Source organism: Macaca mulatta, chromosome 20 (assembly GCF_049350105.2).
Source record: "Macaca mulatta isolate MMU2019108-1 chromosome 20, T2T-MMU8v2.0, whole genome shotgun sequence".
NCBI classification, from domain to species: Eukaryota; Metazoa; Chordata; class Mammalia; order Primates; family Cercopithecidae; genus Macaca; species Macaca mulatta.
In genome coordinates, this window is record NC_133425.1 from 51,490,834 (window position 1) to 51,510,934 (window position 20,101).

Below are 20,101 nucleotides of genomic sequence, written 5' to 3' on the forward strand. Positions count from 1 at the left end.
TAGCCAAAGTAATTCTGAGCAAAAAGAACAAAGTCATACTACCTGACTTCAAAATTTATTTCAAAGCAATTGTAACCAAATCAGTGTGCTACTGGCATAAGAATAGACACATAGACCAATGGAACAGAGTAGAGAACATAGATAAAAATTAAACACATTTAAAGGACAATAAATGATGCTGGGAAAACTGGATATCTACATGCAGAAGAATGAAACTAGACCCCTCTGGCTTACCATACACAAAAATCAAATCAAAATGGATTCAAGACTTAAATTTAAGACCTGAAACTTTGAAACTACTAAAAGAAAACATTGGAGAAGTGTCACAGGACATTGACCTGGGCAAGATTTTTTGTGTAAGACCTCAAAAGCACAGACATCCAAAGCAAAGATAGACAAATAGGATTACGTTAAGTTAAAAAGCTTCTGCACAGCAAAAGAAATGATCAACAAAGTGAAGAGACAACCCACAGAATGAGAAAATGTTTGTAAACTCTCAACCGACAGCAGAGTAATAATCAGAATATATAAGGAACTCAAACAACTCAATAGCAAATAAACAATCCAAATAAAAAATGGGCAAATGATCTGAGTAGACATTTCCAAAAGAAGACATACAAATGGCCAACAAGTATATGAAAAACAATGTTCAACATCACTAATCATCAGAGAAATGCAAATCAAAACAACAATGAGATACCATCTCACCCCTGTTAAAATTTCTTTTATCAAAAAGACAGGAAAAAACAGATGCTGGCAAGAATGCAGAAAACAGAGAACCCTCGTACACTGTTGGTGGAAATGCAAATTAGCACAGCCATTATGGAGAACAGTTTGGAATTTCCTCAAAAAACTAAAAATAAAAGCACCATATGATTCAGCAATTCAACTACTGGGTATATATCCAAAACAAAGCAAATCAATATGTTAAAAAAAATCTCTGCATTCCAATATTTATTGCAGCACTACTCACAATAGTCAAAATAGGGAATCAACCTAACTACTCATCAATGGATATATGGATAAAGAAAACATGATGTATACACACAATGAAATATTTTTCAGCCATAAGAATGAAATCTTGTCATTTGCAGCAACATGGACAGAACCAGAGGTCATTATTTCAAGTGAAATAATCCAAGCACAGAAAGACAAATATCACATGTTAAATTGGACTTAATCAAACTAAAAAGCTTCTGCAGAGCAGAAGAAATAATCAACGAGTAAATAGACAACCTACAGAATAGGAGAAAATATTTCCAAACTATACACCTGACAAGGGACTAATATCTAGAATCTACAAGGAACTTAAACAAATAATTCGTATGTGGGAGATAAAAAAGGCAGGTAAGGGTAGAGAGGAGGGGAAGAATGAAGAGAAGTTAATTAATGAGTACAAATATATGGTTTCATGGAAGAAATAAGACCTACTGTTAGCTAGATCTGTACGGTGACTAGTGACTATAGTTTATAACATTCTATCATACATTTTTAAATAGCAAGAAGAGATGAATTATAATGGTTCTAGAATGAAGAAAAAATATTTAAGGTTATGGGCATGCCAAGTACAATGATTTGATCCTTACAAATTATATGAATATATTAAATTATCACTAGTACCCCAAAACTATGTACATCTATTATGTATAAATTTTTTAAAAAGAATAGAAGAAAGGCAGTAAATCTGTTCTTTGTCCTTCAACTAATAACTATGAAGAGGCTTCAACAAAAGTTGTGGAAAATGGAATTAAAAGATAAAAATTAAGAATATAAACTTTATTTATCAACATAAGCTGCATCAAGTTCAAGATACTTTTGTAAGCAATGAAGTTAGCCATTTGGTCCATCCCTAAAGAACTGAGGGTTCTTGCAATTTAACCATGTCAATGAAGTCATTTTTACATTATTAACTGAAGAAAAATGAATGCCCTTTACAAATGTTTTAAGATTCGGAAATAAAAATAAGTCAGAAGAGGTCAAATCAGAACTTTAAGGCGAATGCCTAATGGTTTCTCACCAAAACTCTGGCAAAATTACCATTGTTTAATGACATAAATGAGCAGGAACATTGTCATGCTGGAGAAGGACTCCCTGGTGAAGCTTTTCTGAGCATTTTTGCTAAAGCTGTAGCTTTCTCTAAATATTGTCATAATAAGTAGATGTTATTATTATTATTTGACTTTCAAGAATGTCAACATGCAAACTTCTGTGAGCAGCCCAAAAAATTGTTGCTAAGACCTTTGTTCTTGCCCAGTCTGTTTTTGCTTTGACTGAACCACATCCACCTCTTAGTAGCCATTGCTTTGATTGTGCATTGTCTTTAGGATTGTACTGGTAAAGCCATGTTTCCTCTTCTGTTACAATTTTTCAAAGAAATGCTTCAGGATCTTCATCTCACTTATTTAAAATTTCCACTGATGCTGGGAAAACTGGATAGCCACATGTAGAAGAATGAAACTGAATCCCTGTCTCTCACCATATACGAAAATTAACTCAAGATGAATTAAATACTTAAACAGAAAAAAAAAAGGCTTAAATATAAGACCTGAAACCAGAAAAATTTGAGATGAAAATCTAGGAAAAACCCTTCTGGACATTGATGCAGGCAAAGAATTTATGACTAAGACTCCAAAAGCAAATGCAATATAATCAGAAATAATAAATGGAGTTTAATTAAATGAAAAGGCTTCTGCACAGCAGAAGAAATAATCAACAGAATAAATAGACAACCTACAGAATTGGAGAAAATATTCACAAACTATACATCTGATGAAGGACTAAGATCTAGAATCTACAAGGAACTCAACAAATCAGCAAGGAAAAAAACAAGTAATCCCATTAAAAAGTGGACAAACTACATGAATAGACATTTCTCAAAAGAGGACATACAAATGGCCAACAAAAATATGAAAACAAATTCTTAACACCACTAATCATCAGGAAAATGAGAATTAAAACCACAGTGAGATACCACCTTGCCCCAGTCAAAATGGTCATTTTTTACAAGTCAAAAATCAATAGATGTTGGTGTGGATGCGGTACAAAAGGAATGCTTATACATCGTTGGTGGGAATGTAAATTAGTACAACCTTTACGGAAAACAGTATGGAGCTTTCTCAAAGTACTAGAAGTAGATCTACCATTTGATCCAGCAATCCCACTACTGGATATTTATCCAAAGGAAAAGAGGTTATTATATTTTAAAAAGTTACCCGCATTCATATGTTTACCACAGCACAATTCACAATTGCAAAGATATAGGATCAACCTAAGTTCCCATCAACTGACAAGTAGATTAAAAAAGTGGTATACATACACCATGGAATACTACTCAGCCATTAAAAAGAATCATCTTTTCCAGCAATTTGGCTGGAACTGGAGGCCATTATCCTAAGTGAAGTAACTCAGGAATGAAAAACCAAACACTGCACGTTCTCACTTATAACTGGGAGCTAAGCTATTGCTTTGCAAAGGCATACAGAGTGGTATAAAGGACACTGGAGACTCAGAAGGTGGAAGGGTGGGAGGGGGATAAGGGACAAAAAAAATCCCCTGTTGTGTACAATATACACAGTTCAGGTGACAGGTACACTGAAAACCCAGACTAATCACTATACAGTACATTTATATAACCAAAAACCACTAGTACTCCTAAAGCTTTGGAATTTGTTTAAGAGACACTCAACCTTCACTTTAATAAGAAGTAAATGTCATTTTTTAAAAAAATAAAATAAAATTTCCACTGAGACTCTGCTCTTGTCTATAGCCGATCTGGGTGCAACAGTTTTGACACCCATCAAATGTAAAGTTTGCTCAACTTTTTCAGTCAGAATTTGGTAAGCTAAACCAATTGAGATGTCTATGGTGTTGGCTGTTGATTCTGCTGTTAATCATTAGTCCTCCTCAATCCCTTCCCCCCATCCCCTGCTGTCCCACATGCTCCTGACCTGACCTTGTCTTGACAATTCTACCTGTGTCCCCAGGACTCAGCGTTCCCAGGTGACTCTGACCTCACATCATGGGAAGGTCTTCTAGCATGCGTCCAAGGCCCTAGATGGATGTCGTTTGCTTCCCAGCCACAGCCTGCAGGATCATAGAAGCCGGTTAAGTTCAGGGGTGGAGCACAATCTGCAACATTAAAGATACAGGCCGGTCCACAGACCCAGGAGGTCTAGGAGCACGTGGCCAGTGGGCTCTACACAGACTCCACAAGCTGGAACCAGGGCTCACCTGGAGGTGAGTGGGTCACATGGGCAATGGAAGGGAGCAGATTAGGGTCTATCGGGGGAGCACATCAGAGTAGCCCCAAGGCATGGCCGAGTCAGATCATGAGATGCTTCCCACTCCCCTTGGAAAATGGCTTCCCAACAGCCTCCTCAAGGGAAGTGGGCGCTTGGCTCACAAGCCTGGCTGGCAGTCACATAGTGCAGATGGGCTGCCAACAGCATTCCCCTCATACCCCCTCCTCAGAATCCCCAGAAGAGGGGCGAGCAGCATGCCTGCCTGTATATCCCCTCCTGCCGCATTCAGACAATCTGCCTACATCTCCTGTGTGCGCCCCACCCCCATGACTCCCCACATCCACACTGGCCCCTCCACATCCACAGACCCAAGTCATCACTTCAAAATCAGAGTGCTTCAAAATTAGGGCCAGGCCCAACATTTATGGAGACACCCTAAATACTCAGCAATCAAGATAAATACTATTTTCATGCAATATTTTTAAATGAGTGCAAAATATGGCCATGGTGAACAAACTAGCAAAAATTTACATGAAGACAGCATCTGACAGGGCATAGATTGTATTGAAGAAAGTGAGGTCGAATCATGAAAGTGCAGGATTAAGTGCCATCTTAATTGAAAATGTTGATATTTTGCTCACAATGGAATGTTTTTTGCATTGCTTTGAAATTTTTTAAAATATTGTAGAAATATTAAGATAGACATATCTTAAGTACTGATTTTTGGCCCCCACTTCAGTTCTGAGACTGAAGTGAGAACCTTACTCTCCTCAGCTTAATCTCAGTTCCGTAAAACCCAATTGTGGTCCCCTCACTACCTTCCTTGGCCCCAGCAGTGGCTCCCCAGTATTGTCAGGGCAAACTCTGTGTCCTCTAGGTCCTCATGGTTAGTTGGGTCTCTGCCCACCTCTTTGTCCCAATCACTAATGGTCAGATTGAACACACCCACGTAGCCATAAAGAGTGTTAGAATATTGAAAATACTTCCTTATCCCAAGCACACCTATACCAAATGTGCCCTGACATCCTCCCTCCTCCCCCAGCACCCCATCAGAACCCCCCACAATTCAGCAGCCAAAGGACCAATGTCTGACCAACTGGATCCCCTAGGCTCTGCACATGCAATATTTTAAATAGTCCCCTGTCCAGCTTCATCCTTTGCCAGGCTCCTCTCCCTGCTCCAGCCATACCAGCCTTTGCCCTGTCTCTCTGAATATGCTGTTCCCTCTGCCTCATACTTGATACCTTCCCCTCCCTGCCCAGTTATCTCTGACTCATCCTTCAGATCTCCCTCAAGTGTCACTACTGCAAGGAGTTATTACAAGAGAGGGTCTATTATAAAAGCCAGTTTGGTTCTGGTTTTTGCACTCCTTAGCCATGTGATGCCTTGTGGCACCTTGGGACTCTAGAGAGAGTCCCCACCAGCTAGAAGGCCCTCGTCAGATGCAGCCCCTCAATTTTGGACTTCCCAGCCTCCAGAACTGTCCCAGGCTTTTCTGACTCCCTTTTGAATGGTTCTCTTCATGCTGTGAGTTACTTCTGTGGTTCTGATCACGGTTGTAATTTTACATTGTTTGTGTGCTTTTCTTAAAATCAGTTTTCTAGTGCTAAACTGTAGGCTTCATGAAAACAGAGAGATTGGGCCTGTCTGTTTTATCTCCAATGCCTATCAAAGTACTGACATATAGACACATAGACACATAGTATGTCTGTTCCCTTGAGAAGGGGAATGGAGGAGATGCATAAGAGCCATTTATAGGATATGTCTTAAGTCATAGACAAAAAAAAAATACATATATATATATCCTATTTCAAGATCATGGTGCCTGAAATCCCACCACCAGTATGATTCTGTAAGGTTGGACATTTTTGGTGAATTACCAGTTAAGCCCAAAGCCCCATTATCCATATGGAGAAATCAAGGCCCAGGTAGATAAAATGAGTTTTCCAAGGCCATATAGTAATTAGTGACAGAACCAGGGTTCTTTCCAGTGCTTTTTCCACTCCCTCCTCTGCTATTCTTTCTTCATCCCAGGAATTACTTCCAATGTCCAAACTTCTCTACTGTAAATATTCTTCCTTCTCATTCCCTTCCTGTGTCTATTTTCTACACCACATGTACTAGACAGAATGGAGTTGGGAGCCACGGAGAAGAGAAATCTATGCAGCCAATGAGGAACAGAGGCAAGATCCTTTAACCAAAGGCCCTCCACCTCACCATGATGCCCAAAGGGAATTAGCCTAAGTCTGTTCTGCCACAAAACACTTGGACTTAGTCAATGACAGCCTACTGATGCAAGGTCAAGTGCAATCTTCTTAGCCTAACATGCCAGGCCTTGGATGATCTGGTCCTTGCTCTGTCTCCACCCTATCTCTTGCTATTGTATCTCATATCCCACATTGCAGTCATTCTGGACTGGCCTTAACCCTATTCTCACCCCTCTGATCCTTTATGCATGTCACTTCTACTTTCTAAAAGGCCCTTCTCTTAATCTATCAGGCCAACTAACAGTCCTCAGTCCTTTGGGGCCTGCCTCAGGCATCCCCTTTTCCAGGAAGCTCTTCCAACCTTCCCCCAAATTAGGTTAGATTGGGTTGCAAACCCACTGCACCCTGACTCCTGGCCTCTCACTACTCAACCATGAGATTTCTGAGGACAGGGACCCTGCCTTGGGCACTGCTGTGTCTCTGATGCTGAATCATGTGATGCTTTTGAAGCATCTACCACATGTTAAATGCACATCTGACATGGGCTGCCATGGTGTGAATGTTTGGCCCCTCTGAAACTCATGTTGAAACCCAATTACCAATGTCACATTATGAAGAGGTGGGACTTTTAAGAGGTGATTGGGTCATGAGGGCTATGCCTTCATAAATGGATTAATTCACTCAAGGATTAATGGATAAATGGATTGATGGGTTATCACAGGAGTGGGTTGTTTATCACAAGAGTGTGTCTATTATAAAAGCCAGTTTTGTTCTCTCTCATGCAATTGCTATCCATGTGATGCCCTGTGCCATCTCAGGACTCTGCAGAGTCTCCACCAGCAAGAAGGCCCTCACCAGATGCAACCCCTTGATTTTGGACTTCCCAACCTCCAAAACTGAAAGAAATAAATTTGTTTTCTTTATAAATGACCCAGTCTCAGGTATTCAGTTATAGCAACAGAAAATAGACTAAGACACTGGTGGTACAATGGTGAATACAGGTCTCTGTTCTTGTGGAGTTTACTTTCAGTGGATGAGACAGAGAGTAAATATGTTAGTTAGTTAGTTAGTTAGTTAGTTAGTTAGTTGCTTAGTTCATTTGTTCATTCATTAAATGATAGATTGTTATTAGTGTTTAAAATAAATAGTGTATTATGACAGAAAATAATGGAGAGGGGAGGGTGGGCAACTCTGGATAGAGTCATCAGGGAGGCCTCGCTGAACACGGTGAGATCTAACCTGAGACCTGAAGGATAGGAAGGAGCCAGCCATGAGACCAACCAGGTGGAGGAAATGCACAGGCAAAGGCCCTGCAAAAAGAAAGAACTTGTTGAGTCTGAGGCAGAATAAGCAGCTCAGTGAGCTAGGGGCTGATGAGATGAGGTTCAAGAGGAAGTCAGGAGCCAGATCACACAGCAATTCAGTGATAAGTGCAACAGGAAGCCATTGAAGAAGAACTCTGATCTGGCTGCTATGTGAAGAATGAATTTGGGGGATACAAAGGTAGGAGTAGGGACGTTAATTAGGTAACTATTCCACAAAATTTGGTAACGATGATGGAAGCTCAGACTAGGGTAGCAGGAGGGAGAAGAAAAATTGTATGAGGATAAATCTGATATCTCAGTAGTTAAGTAACACTCAATACATACAGAGTTTATTTTTTGCCTACATGAGACTCCAGTGTGAGTTGGGAAGTCCTTCATCTTGCAGCTCTACCATTTGGAATACATGGCCTTCAAGACACCCTATCAGGGAAAGAAAGAGATGAAGGAGGCATGTCATGGGTTCTTAACTGTTCTGACCAGGAAGTGCCATATGTCACTTCTCTTCACAGCTTATTGGCCAGAACCAGTCACATGACTCCATTCTAACTGCAAAAGAGAATGGGAAATGGAGGGGAGGACATGAGATATCTCATAAGCACTTTGCAATAGAAATGGGCGTACTCAAGATACACTTTGGAGGTAGAAGTGACCTGACTACACAGATCAGATGTAGGGATTTGGGATAGTAATGATAAAGAAACGGGAAGAGTAAGGGATAATTCCCAGATTTCCCTCATTAGCAATTGGGTGTAGATTTAACATATCCCAAACTAAACTATTGCCCTTTCCTTCCCATGAATCTACTCTCTTCCTCCATCTTAGCTGGTGAAAATTCCATGTTTCTGGTTTCTCAGTTCCAAAGCCTTGGAGTCTTACCTGAATTGTGTACTTTAAGTGGGTGAATTTTATCTCACTAAAGCTGTTACTATATGTATATACTACATACATACATACACATCACACATATGTATATACATATACACACATATCTAGAATCTGTTCACTTCTTTTACCTCCACTGCTACTACCCTGGTTCCAGTTACTACCATCTCTCACCTGGACCACTGAAACACAGCAGCCAGAGTGATTCTGTTATAATGTAAAACAGATTAGGTCATCATCTGCAAAATACACAGCAAAGACTAAAACCACATTATTTGCAATGATCTACAAAGGCCTACATACTCTCTTTTTTAACCCTTGACCTCACCTCCTCCTTCTATCATCTCCTGTTATTCATTCTCATCCACCCACACCAGCCTTCTTGCTATTCCTCCAATGTACCACGGGTTCTTGTCTCAGGGCCCTTGCACTTGTTCCTGCTCTCTGATTTGCTCACTCATACATCTCCTTCTCAATACTTTGCTCAGATTTTACCTTTATAATGGGGTCTCCTTGACTGTCCTATTTAAAATTGTGACCCAACCCCAACCTCAACGTGTTTAATCCCCTTTATTGTATCAACATTTTTAGAGCATTTATCACCTTCTAACATATTGTATAATTAATTGTTATAGCTAGCATTATTGTTCTGCCTTTCCTCACTAAAATGTAAATTTCAAGAGAATGTATATTATTGTTTTGTTCACTGAAGCATTCCAAGCATCCAGTAGACACTCAGTTAGTATTTGTCGATTAAACAAATAAATAAATATGTGAAATGTGTCATCACATAGAATGGAGAAGTCTCTGGCCCATAGTAGGTGCTCAGTAAATATCTGTTAATTCAATATCAATACAATATTGACCCACAGACTGGACTTAAAAATGTTTCCCACTGCATGAGGATAGGGATTAAATGAGATTATGCATAAAGTGCTTGACCCATAGTAGATTCTCAGTAAGTATTAATTTACTATAACTTTGCCTCAAAAGCTATGTTCTTCATTTTATTAGTCAGGATTATCCAGAGAAATAGAACCAATAGAAACCAAGAGATTGTGTGTGTATGTGTGTGCGTGCACGTGCGTGTGTGTGCATGTGTGTACGTCAAGAGAGGAAGAGAGAGTGATTATAAGATACTGCCTTGTGTGACTATGGAAGCTGTGAAGTCCCAAGTTCTGCAGTCAGCAATCTGGAGGCCCCAGAGAGCCCATGTGTAACTCCAGTCTAAGTGCAGGGCCTGAGAAACAGGAGAGTTACTGGTGTAAGTTTCAGTTTGAAAGTTGGCAGCCTGGAGACCCAAGAAGAACTTGGGTTTTTTTTTTTTTTTTTTTTTTGAGACAGTCTCACTCTGTCACTCAGGCTAGAGTGCAGTCGTATGATCTCAGCTCACTGAAACCTCCACCTCCTGAGTTCAAGCCATTCTTGTGCCTCAGGCACCTGAGTAGCTGGGATTACAGGTGCTCACCACCACATCTGGCTAATTTTTGTATTTTTAGTAGAGATGGGGTTTCATGGTGTTGGCCAGGCTGGTCTTGAACTCCCAACCTTAGGTGATCCACTCGCCTTGGCCTTCCAATGTGCTGGGATTACAGGCATGAGCCACTGCACCTGGTCTAATGTTTCAATTTGAGTCCAAAAAGTGGAATAAAAAAAGATATTCCAGCTCAAAATAGGCTGGAAGAGTTTCTTCTTATCTGTGGGAGAGTCAGTCTTTCTGTCCTATTTCAGCTTTCAACTGATTGGATGAGGGTCACCCACATTAGGAAGGGCAATCTGCTTTACTCAGGCTATTGATTCAAATGTTAATCTCATCTAAAAACATCCTCACAGACACAGCCAGAATAATATTTAGCCAAATATCTGGGCATCCCATGGCCCAGTCAAGTTGACATGTAAAATTAATCATCACATCCATCTTAGAATATGATTTTTTCTCTTTCCATGTATCCAAGGTCCAACCATCCTTCAAGGCCCAGTAAAGAAACACCTCTTCCTAGAAGTCTTCCACCACACTCCTTTTCACTCTGAGTTCTATGCCATTTCTAAACTTTATTTATAGTCAACCTCAGATTCTCTCTGGGTAGATGTCTATGTATAACTTCTTTGCCAGTGCATTCTTCCATGAACTCTCCTGGTGGTGTTTCATTCACTAATGCTTTTTTTTTTTTTTGGCATATTCTTTCATCCATACACACTCCACCTAGTCCTCCTGGCAATGTACACAATATGAGAGACAGGCATGCCTTCCAACTGTCTCATCACAAAGTTATAAGAAATAGAAGTTAATAAACAGGAAGCAACATGTAAAAACATAGAGTCAAAGAGATGACACACAAAAGCTAAAATTTCCATTGCTGCCAATATTCCAATCTGTAGATGGGTCTTTAACAGTCACCGAAGTAGGGAGCCCATGAGCCCATATTCTCAGGCCTGCCTTCTTCCTGACTTCAGTTCAGCATTCTCTAATGTGGTGCTTCAGCTCTCACTCCTCCTTAGAGCCTCTGTCACCTCCAGTCTTCCCAGCACTCCAGTAGCCATGCTGTTATTTCTGGACCATCCTCAGCAGCATGCTTAACTTCCCATGATACTTGGAAATCTACTTTCTATGCCTCAAAGAATTAATGGAAGAGGAAGAATTCATGGAGAGACCTGGGGTTTGCCTTGCACAATGTCATCTTTGCAGCTCTGCAATCCCACATCTTCTCCTCCCATATGTGTTTGTATAGAGCACTTACTGGAAAATCCATTTGAGAACCCTCTAAGATCTCTACCCAGTCAGATAATTCTCCTCCCATGCACTTCTGGCCATGATGATCTTTATATCAAAGCATCTACAAGCTGCAAAGTGGAGTCATCCTATGGTATATCTTTTCTATTGGACCCAAGCATACATTGGGTTGCTCCAGCTGGCCCCTAAGTCTGAGGGCCAGTTCTTAGTCCTATCATTTTTTGTGTCTCCCAGACTTTTAATAGTAGGCACTCCTCTAATCCCTGCTCATCACTGAGTGATACCAATACAGATCAGAGGATTAGCTAATTCAGTGGAGGGATGCTTTTTGAGAGTAGACATTGGCTGCCAGTGGCTTCCAGTAGCCAAAATAGTTTTTATTTTAGGTGACAGGGGTCACATAAAGTTGAAGAACACTTTAATGAGGAAAACATTTTTTGAGTATCTATTAAATATAAAGTATTGTACTGTAGCATTTACCAAGTGCTTACCATGTGTAAGGCATCATCTGATATGCTTCATATATATCCACATACCTTAAACAATTTAATCCTGAAAAGAACTCTAGTGAGGGAGCATTATAACTATACTCCCTTGACAGATGAGGAAACTGAGGCACACAGATGTTAAGTACAGCAGCAAATGGGCTATAGGAGACCAGGTAGATACATGATACTATCACAAAGAGCACAGTAAGACAAATACCACAAGAAAACAAAGCAGAGAGTGTAGTTCTCTCATCTGGGATTTCCGTATGTGCTTTGCCTACCTGGAGAATTTAACATGTCCTTCAGGACCCAACTCAAGATCTCTGCATTTTAGTAAAGGCTTCTCTAACCCCTGCCCCCAGCAGAGCTGTCTGCACCCTTTGTTGGCCCCTCCTGCTGGGACAAAGCATTGGCCCAGCCCCAATCACCTTGCATGATGACTGCTTCCATATCTGCCTCCCTCGCTGGGCCATGAGTTCTCCTGGAGGGCAGGACAGATTGTGCTTCAAGGCCTTCTCAGCACCAGCCCTTGTTGATGATACAGCAGTGAGGCAGGCTTACCTGAAGGCCTTCATCCTGAAGTGACATGTGACTTCCACTCACATTCCATTGCCCGCAGCAAATGGCATGCTTCTGGTTGCGTTCCACACCTGAGACTTTGCCTGGTGAAATTCAGCTATGCCAAAAACAAAAACAAAAACAAAACATGGGGATGGGGACTGCCAGTTGGCTGAGTGACAAACAGGTGGTGGATGGCCAAGCCAAGTGGGCATATCATATTCACACCTGGGACCCCTGCAAAGAGGCACTTCTGGAACTGTAGGAAAGTTGTGAGTCTGGATGGTGTGGGCTATGGTGGAAGCCTTTGGGACACAGAAGAAGGAGCCCACGCTCCTTCTTCATAATTCTTCTTCTTAATTATCAGCCTGACCTTGGACAGGGCCCTTTCCCACAAGGGTCCTCTTTCTTTCCATAGGCAAAATATTGGGCTACAATCTTACTGTCTTGTGGTTCTAAGATTCCAAGCTCTTGACAACCATGCCAGGCACCTGCCTCATCTATGTGCCAAAAATGTTATCTACCCCCTAGTTTGGCATCCTGAGGAAATTTAGCAAAATTTGCCAAATACTATACAGAAATAAATAATTTTCCTTTCCCATCTTTAAAAATCGTCTTTTTTTCTACTGACAATTTTCTCCTCCTCGAATATTGAGTTCCATGAGTGAATAAGCTATGTCATCTCTAAGTTTCCAGAAATGTAGATTCCATGGAGTGAGGGAAAGAAGGGATGAACCATCTTTTCCCTTTCGTCACAGGAAGCTGCAGCACATTTCCAAAGTAAGATGGGCTTCTAATTATTAAAAATAAACTCTGGCCCACAGCCTGATTTGCACATTAATGTAGCCAGCAGATGCAGACTTGCAAACATGCTCTCTGGCTCCATACTGAGACCCAGCTTCTCTGCCCATTTTTCATGCTGAGATTCTCTAAGGACAACCATTTCTGTTTGGAGAACCATGAAATCAGCTAATTGCTCTCTCAAGGAAGGGGATGCTGCCCTGGGGCTTAAGGGGACAATGGGTCCCTAGAATCTGACTGAGGAACTTAAGGAAGATGAAAGGAAACTTAAGATATGTAGATATATTGGGAGGCAGGGGTGGATGGATCACGAGGTCAGGAGATCAAGACCATCCTGGCTAACACGGTGAAACCCCATCTCTATTAAAAATACAAAAATTTAGCCGGGCACGGTGGTGGGGGCCTGTAGTCCCAGCTACTCGGGAGGCTGAGGCAGGAGAATGGCATGAACCTGGGAAGCAGAGCTTGCAGTGAGCCGAGACCGTGCCACTGCACTCCAGCCTGGGCAACAGAGTGAGAGACTCCATCTCAAAAAAACAAAACAAAACAAAACAAACAAACAAACAAACAAAAATATATATATGTATTAAGACTATTTTCATATTAAGTGACAGAAACACCAACTGATACTGGCTAATGCAGAGGAAGTGGGGTGGGGGTGGGGTTGTTGCTATTTTGATTTGTTTTGTTCATGTACCTGAAAAGTCTAGAATGTGGGAGATGATTACTAGCTTCAGAAATGGCTGGATCTATGCACTTAAGCAAGCTCATTAGGAGTCTGTCTTTCTCTTTCTTTAGCTCACTTTCCTCAATGTGCCCTTTTACTCTCAGGCAAACTCTTCTCAAGCTGTGACAAGATTTCATCCCCATAGGTAAATAACCCCAGTGAAGAGAAATTCTGTTTCCTACTAGTTCCCACAAAAGTCTCAGAAATGACATTTGTACAGTTTGAATCACATGCTTAGTCCTCAACCAATCATTGCAGCCTTGGGATAGAATACATTAACTGGTCAGATCAGAGCACATGGAAGTAGGGTTAAGGTCCACCCCACTCACATCTCATGAACTAAGAGTACAAAGAGGTAGTACCCTAAAGAAAAATCAACATTAAAACCTGGACTAAATATGTACGCCATTCTGAGGACTCTGTATAGTAAATACTAACAGGTAGATAGGGAAGTAAGACCAGAATTCAAAGTACCATTGAATGTTATGAATTATTTTTTCCCCTCTGTTATCCTAGGACCAGAACATGACATGGCCTGACACCCTGATGTGGTCATTAACATGAATAGAGAGCTTTAGGAGACACTCTATAGTTCTGGGTCAAGAAGTAGGAAAGGGAACTCCTACTCTCAGATGGGAATGGACTGAAAAACACCATCGACAAATAAGACCTTACTGACATTTATGGAATACCCTCATCCAACAAAAGCAACATTCAATTTTTTTCAAGTGTGTATTAAATATTCACCAAGATAGATCATGATCCTGGATCGTAAAACAAGTTTTAACCAATTTAAAATAAATGAGATTATACAAAGTATATTCTCAAACTATAATGGAATTAAACTGGAGATCAATAAGAGAAAAACCAGAGGAAGATATCTAAATGCTAACGTATTAAACAACACACTTCTAAATAATTCATAGGTCAAAAAAGAAGTCCCAAGAAATATGAGAAAATATTTCAACTGAATGAAAATAAAAATACAGCCTATCAAAATTTGTGAAGTGCATCTAAAATAGTGCTTAGATGAAAATGTATAGTATTGGTTAAAAAAGAAAGAAAGAAAAGCAAAACTGAAAAAAAGAAAATAAAGATCTCAAATCAGCCATCTAAGCTTCCACCACAAGAAACTAGAAAAAGAAGAGTAAAACAAAACCAAAGTAACCAAAAGAAAGAAAGCAATAAAAGTAATGCAGAATCAATGAAATTGAAACAGAAAGACTATGGAAAAACTTAATCAAGTCAAAGGTGTTTTTTCAATAATTGAAAAAATCAAAATGTGTCTAGCAAGACTGATAGAGGAAAAAGAGAGGAGATACAAGTGATTAATATCAGGAATGAAAGAGAGGACATCACTACAGATCCTGTGTCCATTAAAAATAATAAGGAAATAATACAAACATAATATAAATAAATTCAAAAACTTAGATAAAATTGAACAATTCTTGGAAAACCACAAAAAACAAAACTCATCCAAGATGAAATGAATAACCTAAATAGTCATATAAATATTAAAAAATTGAATCTATATTTTAAAACCTTTCAAAAAAGTCATTTCCAGGCCTGATACCTTTATTAGAAATTCTACAAAATATTTAAAGAAGAAAAAAACATTAATTCTACACAATTTCTTTCAGAAAATAGAAGTGAAGGAAACATATACCCACTCATTTCATGAAGCCAGTATACCAAAAACATACAAAAATAGTGACAAATAGAAAACTGCAGACTAATATCCTTCATAAATATAGAAGCAAAATTTCCCAACAAAATAACAGCAACCAAATCAAAAAAACACATAAGTGGAATTTACAGCAGGAATATAAGGCTAATTCAATATTTGAAAATCAATCAATGTATTCTACTATATTAACATTTTAAAAGACAAAACGCATCTTCATATGTAATCCAGAAAATGCATTTGACAAAATGCAACAATTCATGATTTTAAAACAAAGCTCTCCATAAACCTGAAATAGAAGAAAACATCCTCAATCTGATAAAGAACAAATGTAAAAAGCCTACAGCTAACATTCTACTTAATGGCAAATTATGAATGTTTTTCTTATCAGATTGGGAGAAAGGCATGATGAATTCTCACTGCTCCTTTTTAATATTGTACAGGAAGTCCTAGCTATTTGCAATAAGCACAGAAAAGAATCAAAAGGCATACAGACTAGAAAAGAAGAAATAAAACCTTCTATTTGTGGACAACATAGCATTCTATACAGAAAATCCCAAGGAATCTATAAAAGCTTCTAAAACTAATACCTGAGTTTAGCAAGATTGCAAGGCAACACACAAAATCAATCATGTTGCTATATATTAGCAATAACAAAATTTTAAAACAATGTCATTCACAATACCCCTTCAAAAAATGAAATACATATATAAGATCTGTATGCTGAAAACTATAAAAAATATTTATGAAAGAGGTTAAAGAAGACCTCAATAAATGGAGAGATATACCATATTCATGGATTGCAAAACTCAGCATAGTTAAAATGTCAGTTCCTCCCAAAATGATCTACAGATTTAACACAATTCCAATAAAAATCCCAGGAAGATTTTTTTTTTAAATACTGACAAATGAACTTTCAAATTTATATGAACATGGAAAAGAACTAGAATAGCCAAAACAATTTTGAAAAAAGAATTACAAAGTTGGAGCACTTACACTACCTGATTGTAAGATTTTCTATAAAGCTTCAGTAGTTCAGATAGTGTGGTGTCAGCAAAAGGACAGGCACATAGATAGCATGAGGGAGTTTCTTGGGATGATCAAACTGTTCTATATTCTGATTGTGGCAGTGACTGCACAAATCTATACCTGAGTTAAAAGTCATAGAACTGTACATCCTTCCAAAAGTCAATGGTACTCTCTTATATTTTAAAAATAAAATTTCTTTTTAGACCTTTTCATTGAAAAATAAACTTCCAAAGTGTTAAGTCAGTTCACTGGAGAAAAGAAAATCTTTTTTAACAGACGTGCTGAAACAATCCATATGGAAATGATGAACTTCAACTCTATCTTCATTCCATATGCAGACATAAATTAAGATCTAAGCATAAAAGTGAAAACCATAAAGTTTCCAGAATAAAACACAAAAGAATACTTTTGCATTCTTAGATTAGACAAAGATTTCTTGGGACATTAAAAAGCACAAAGCATAATGAAAACAATAGGTAACACAAACTTAAATTTTTAAATCCCTACTTATGAAAAGACATCATTAAGAAAACGAATAGGAAAAAACAAATAAGGGAGAGGTTTTTGCCACGTTTACATCTGACAAATGACTTGTGTATAACACATAAAGAATTCCTACAAATCAACAATAAAATGGCTAGCTAACTTTTTAAAACTGGGCAAATATGTTAAAAGATACTTCACAGAGGAAGATACACATATAGCTAATAAGAAAGGGTACTTAACATCATGCAAATTTTAACTACAGTGAGACACCGTTTTATGCTCACCAGAATGTCTATTCTAACAATACAAAATGTGGAACCTATGAACCATCTGGAACTCTGGTGTGTCACTGTTGGGAGTGTAAAATGGTATAACCATTTGGATATCTGAACAGCAGCTTCTACTAAAGTTACACATGCATCTATTGTACGCTTCAACATTTCACTCCTATTTCAACAGAAATGGCTTCACATGTGCACTTAAAATGTGGAAGAGGATGCTCATTGCAGTCTTAATCATAATATCCAAAACTGGAAATAAGTCAAATGTTTTCAGTAGTAAAATAGATAAACAAATAGTGGTATGTCCACACAATTAAATACTATTCCACAGCAGTAAAGAAAAAAACAACCTGGATGAATCTCAAAAACATTACAGTGGGCAAAGGAAGCCAGGCACATAATAGTACATACTGGGCGATTTTGCCCATGTCAAGTTCTAGGACACACAAAACTAAGCTAAGGTGGTAGGAATCAGAACAGTGGTTGCCTGTGGGCTTGGAAGGTTTGCTACCAATGAGCCCAAGATAACTTCCTGGAGGGATGTAAATACTTTGTAGCTTGTTTTGGATAATGGTTTCACAGCTGATTACAATTTTTCAAACTCATGAAATAGAACATTTTAGAGTGGTGCATTTCTATTGTATATAAATTTTTACCTCAATTTAGTTAAAAAAGAAACCATTTATAAATGTAGCACTTTACTTTCTACAAACCATTTTCACACCCATTCCCCTATTCCCTCCATATAATCTTCTCATCAACCCTAGGCACTAGGAAGATCAGGATTATTGTACGAATGAGTAAACCGCGAGAGATCAGAATGACAGAGTGACTCCCAAGGTCACACACAGAGCAAGCTCTTGCCAGAGCAGGGACCAAAGCCCAGGTGTTAGGACTCCACAGTCAGTGCTCCTTATGCAATACCTTGTTTTTCAACATGTTTTCCCTTTCTCTCAGGCATTACAGAGATCCCCAGTGGCACAGTAAATTTCAGCTTCCTCAATTCTCACCACATTAATCTCTTTTGCATACTCAAATTCTGCCTAAGATTTCATTGAAAAGTTTGTGAATTACTGACGTTACAGATGCTAAAACAAGCATACATATCCAGGGATTTCTCTTTTCCTTTGCATACCTTTGTGGTATAATTTGGGAGACATTAGAGTCCAATTTTCACTCTGGACCAAAAGCAGTTACATCTGTTCGAAACAGTGCAGGCTCCAGGCACCAGCTATTATACCAGAGTACATAGAATAGAAAGACAGGCTGGAGAGGAAGGGCTTTAACCACAGTGTGATATCAGCCTAGTCATTCCCCCTCTCTGAGACTCAGTTTCCCCATTTTTCATACAAGGGGCCTGGACCAGATAAGCTTTAACTGAGTATCCAGTAAGAGGGTCTAGAGCTGGAGGGGCAGTATTCATCTTCTTCTGAAACCTCCCATATGAGTATTATCAGCCCAGGTATCCCACCTGAAAATTCTCTTTCCAGAGAAAAATCGCAAGTCATTGAGCTGAAGGGGACTCACCTCCATGCAGAGAAGTGACCAAGACCTCCAGGATAAATCATCTTCCATTTCCTGTCTAAGGAGACTTCAAGGGATCTGACAACCTGTCTGTATTACTTATGGGCTAAAAAACTGTATTGTGAAGGCTTGGATCCCAGTCCTGGTTCCATCAATAGCTGACAATGCGACTCTGAACAAGACCCCTCTCCTCCAGGGACTTGTCACCTCACCCATAAAATGGAGTTAATGGCCCCTAATGACCTCCTGGGTTGTTGAGAAGATCTAATGAAGTAAAAGGTAAGAATACGCCTTGAACAGAATAAACTCTCTACCACCATTGGGGGCTCTCATCTTTTGGGACAGGGAAGCCAGGGGCATCTTCTAGCACCTGTGATGCGAGCCAACCTTTTTTCCCCATCCCTGTGCAGTGCCACTCAGACCACTAGATGGCGGTAGCTGTCACTTGCCAATTCTGGAAAAAAGGGTGTGGGAGAGCCAGGGGGCCGCCTGCTTTAGGAAAACTAGGCCAAAGCCAGCCCGTTACATCACTTCTGATCCAAGCAGCCAGTTCAGTCTGGATTTTTCCTTATTGCAGGCGACAATGCAAAAAACTTCCAGGCTCCTGCGCATTTCAATGCTAATTGTTAGGCCTGAAAACAGTCTTTAACTCCCAAGGACTGGTCCTGCAGGATCTGTCCCATCTTCTCTTGATACAGGCTTCTCTACTTATGGCCTCCTACTGCCCTCTCCAGATACCCCATACTAATATCCCACCCTCAGCCATGCATCAAGTGAATTTCTCGTCCTGCCTTTAAATCTCAATCCCATTAATCAGGCACTTATTGATATCTACTTGTGTGCAAAGGCCTGCACCAGGGGCCATGCTGGGGTAAGTGGGACCCAGACCCTATCCTCAGGGGAAAGAAAGGGGACTACAGACTACATAAGTTCAAATCCGCCTCTGCTTCTCACTTGCTATATGCGTGATTTGAACGAGTCACTCAAGTTTTCTCTTCTTCAATTTCGTTCATTTTTAAATGGGATTAATAATAGGCTTGTTTTATTTGTTAAATGAGTTCATACTGGCCAGTTCTTTGGCTTGGAATGGGGTCTAGCACTTATTTATTTAATAAATAAAATAATCATTTATTGAGT

At 39.5% G+C, this 20,101-nt stretch overlaps 1 long non-coding RNA gene across 1 annotated transcript in view; it reads left to right on the top strand.

Annotated features, from left to right (window-relative positions):
- The first annotated feature begins 3,991 nt into the window (after window positions 1-3,991).
- The window catches only part of LOC144338025 (uncharacterized), a 35,144-nt gene continuing 19,034 nt past the window's right edge, over window positions 3,992-20,101 (top strand). Inside the window, exons 1-2 of the long non-coding RNA XR_013411752.1 lie at window positions 3,992-4,236; window positions 18,931-19,243. This is a non-coding gene — a long non-coding RNA (uncharacterized LOC144338025). The remainder of the gene's footprint in view (window positions 4,237-18,930; window positions 19,244-20,101) is intronic.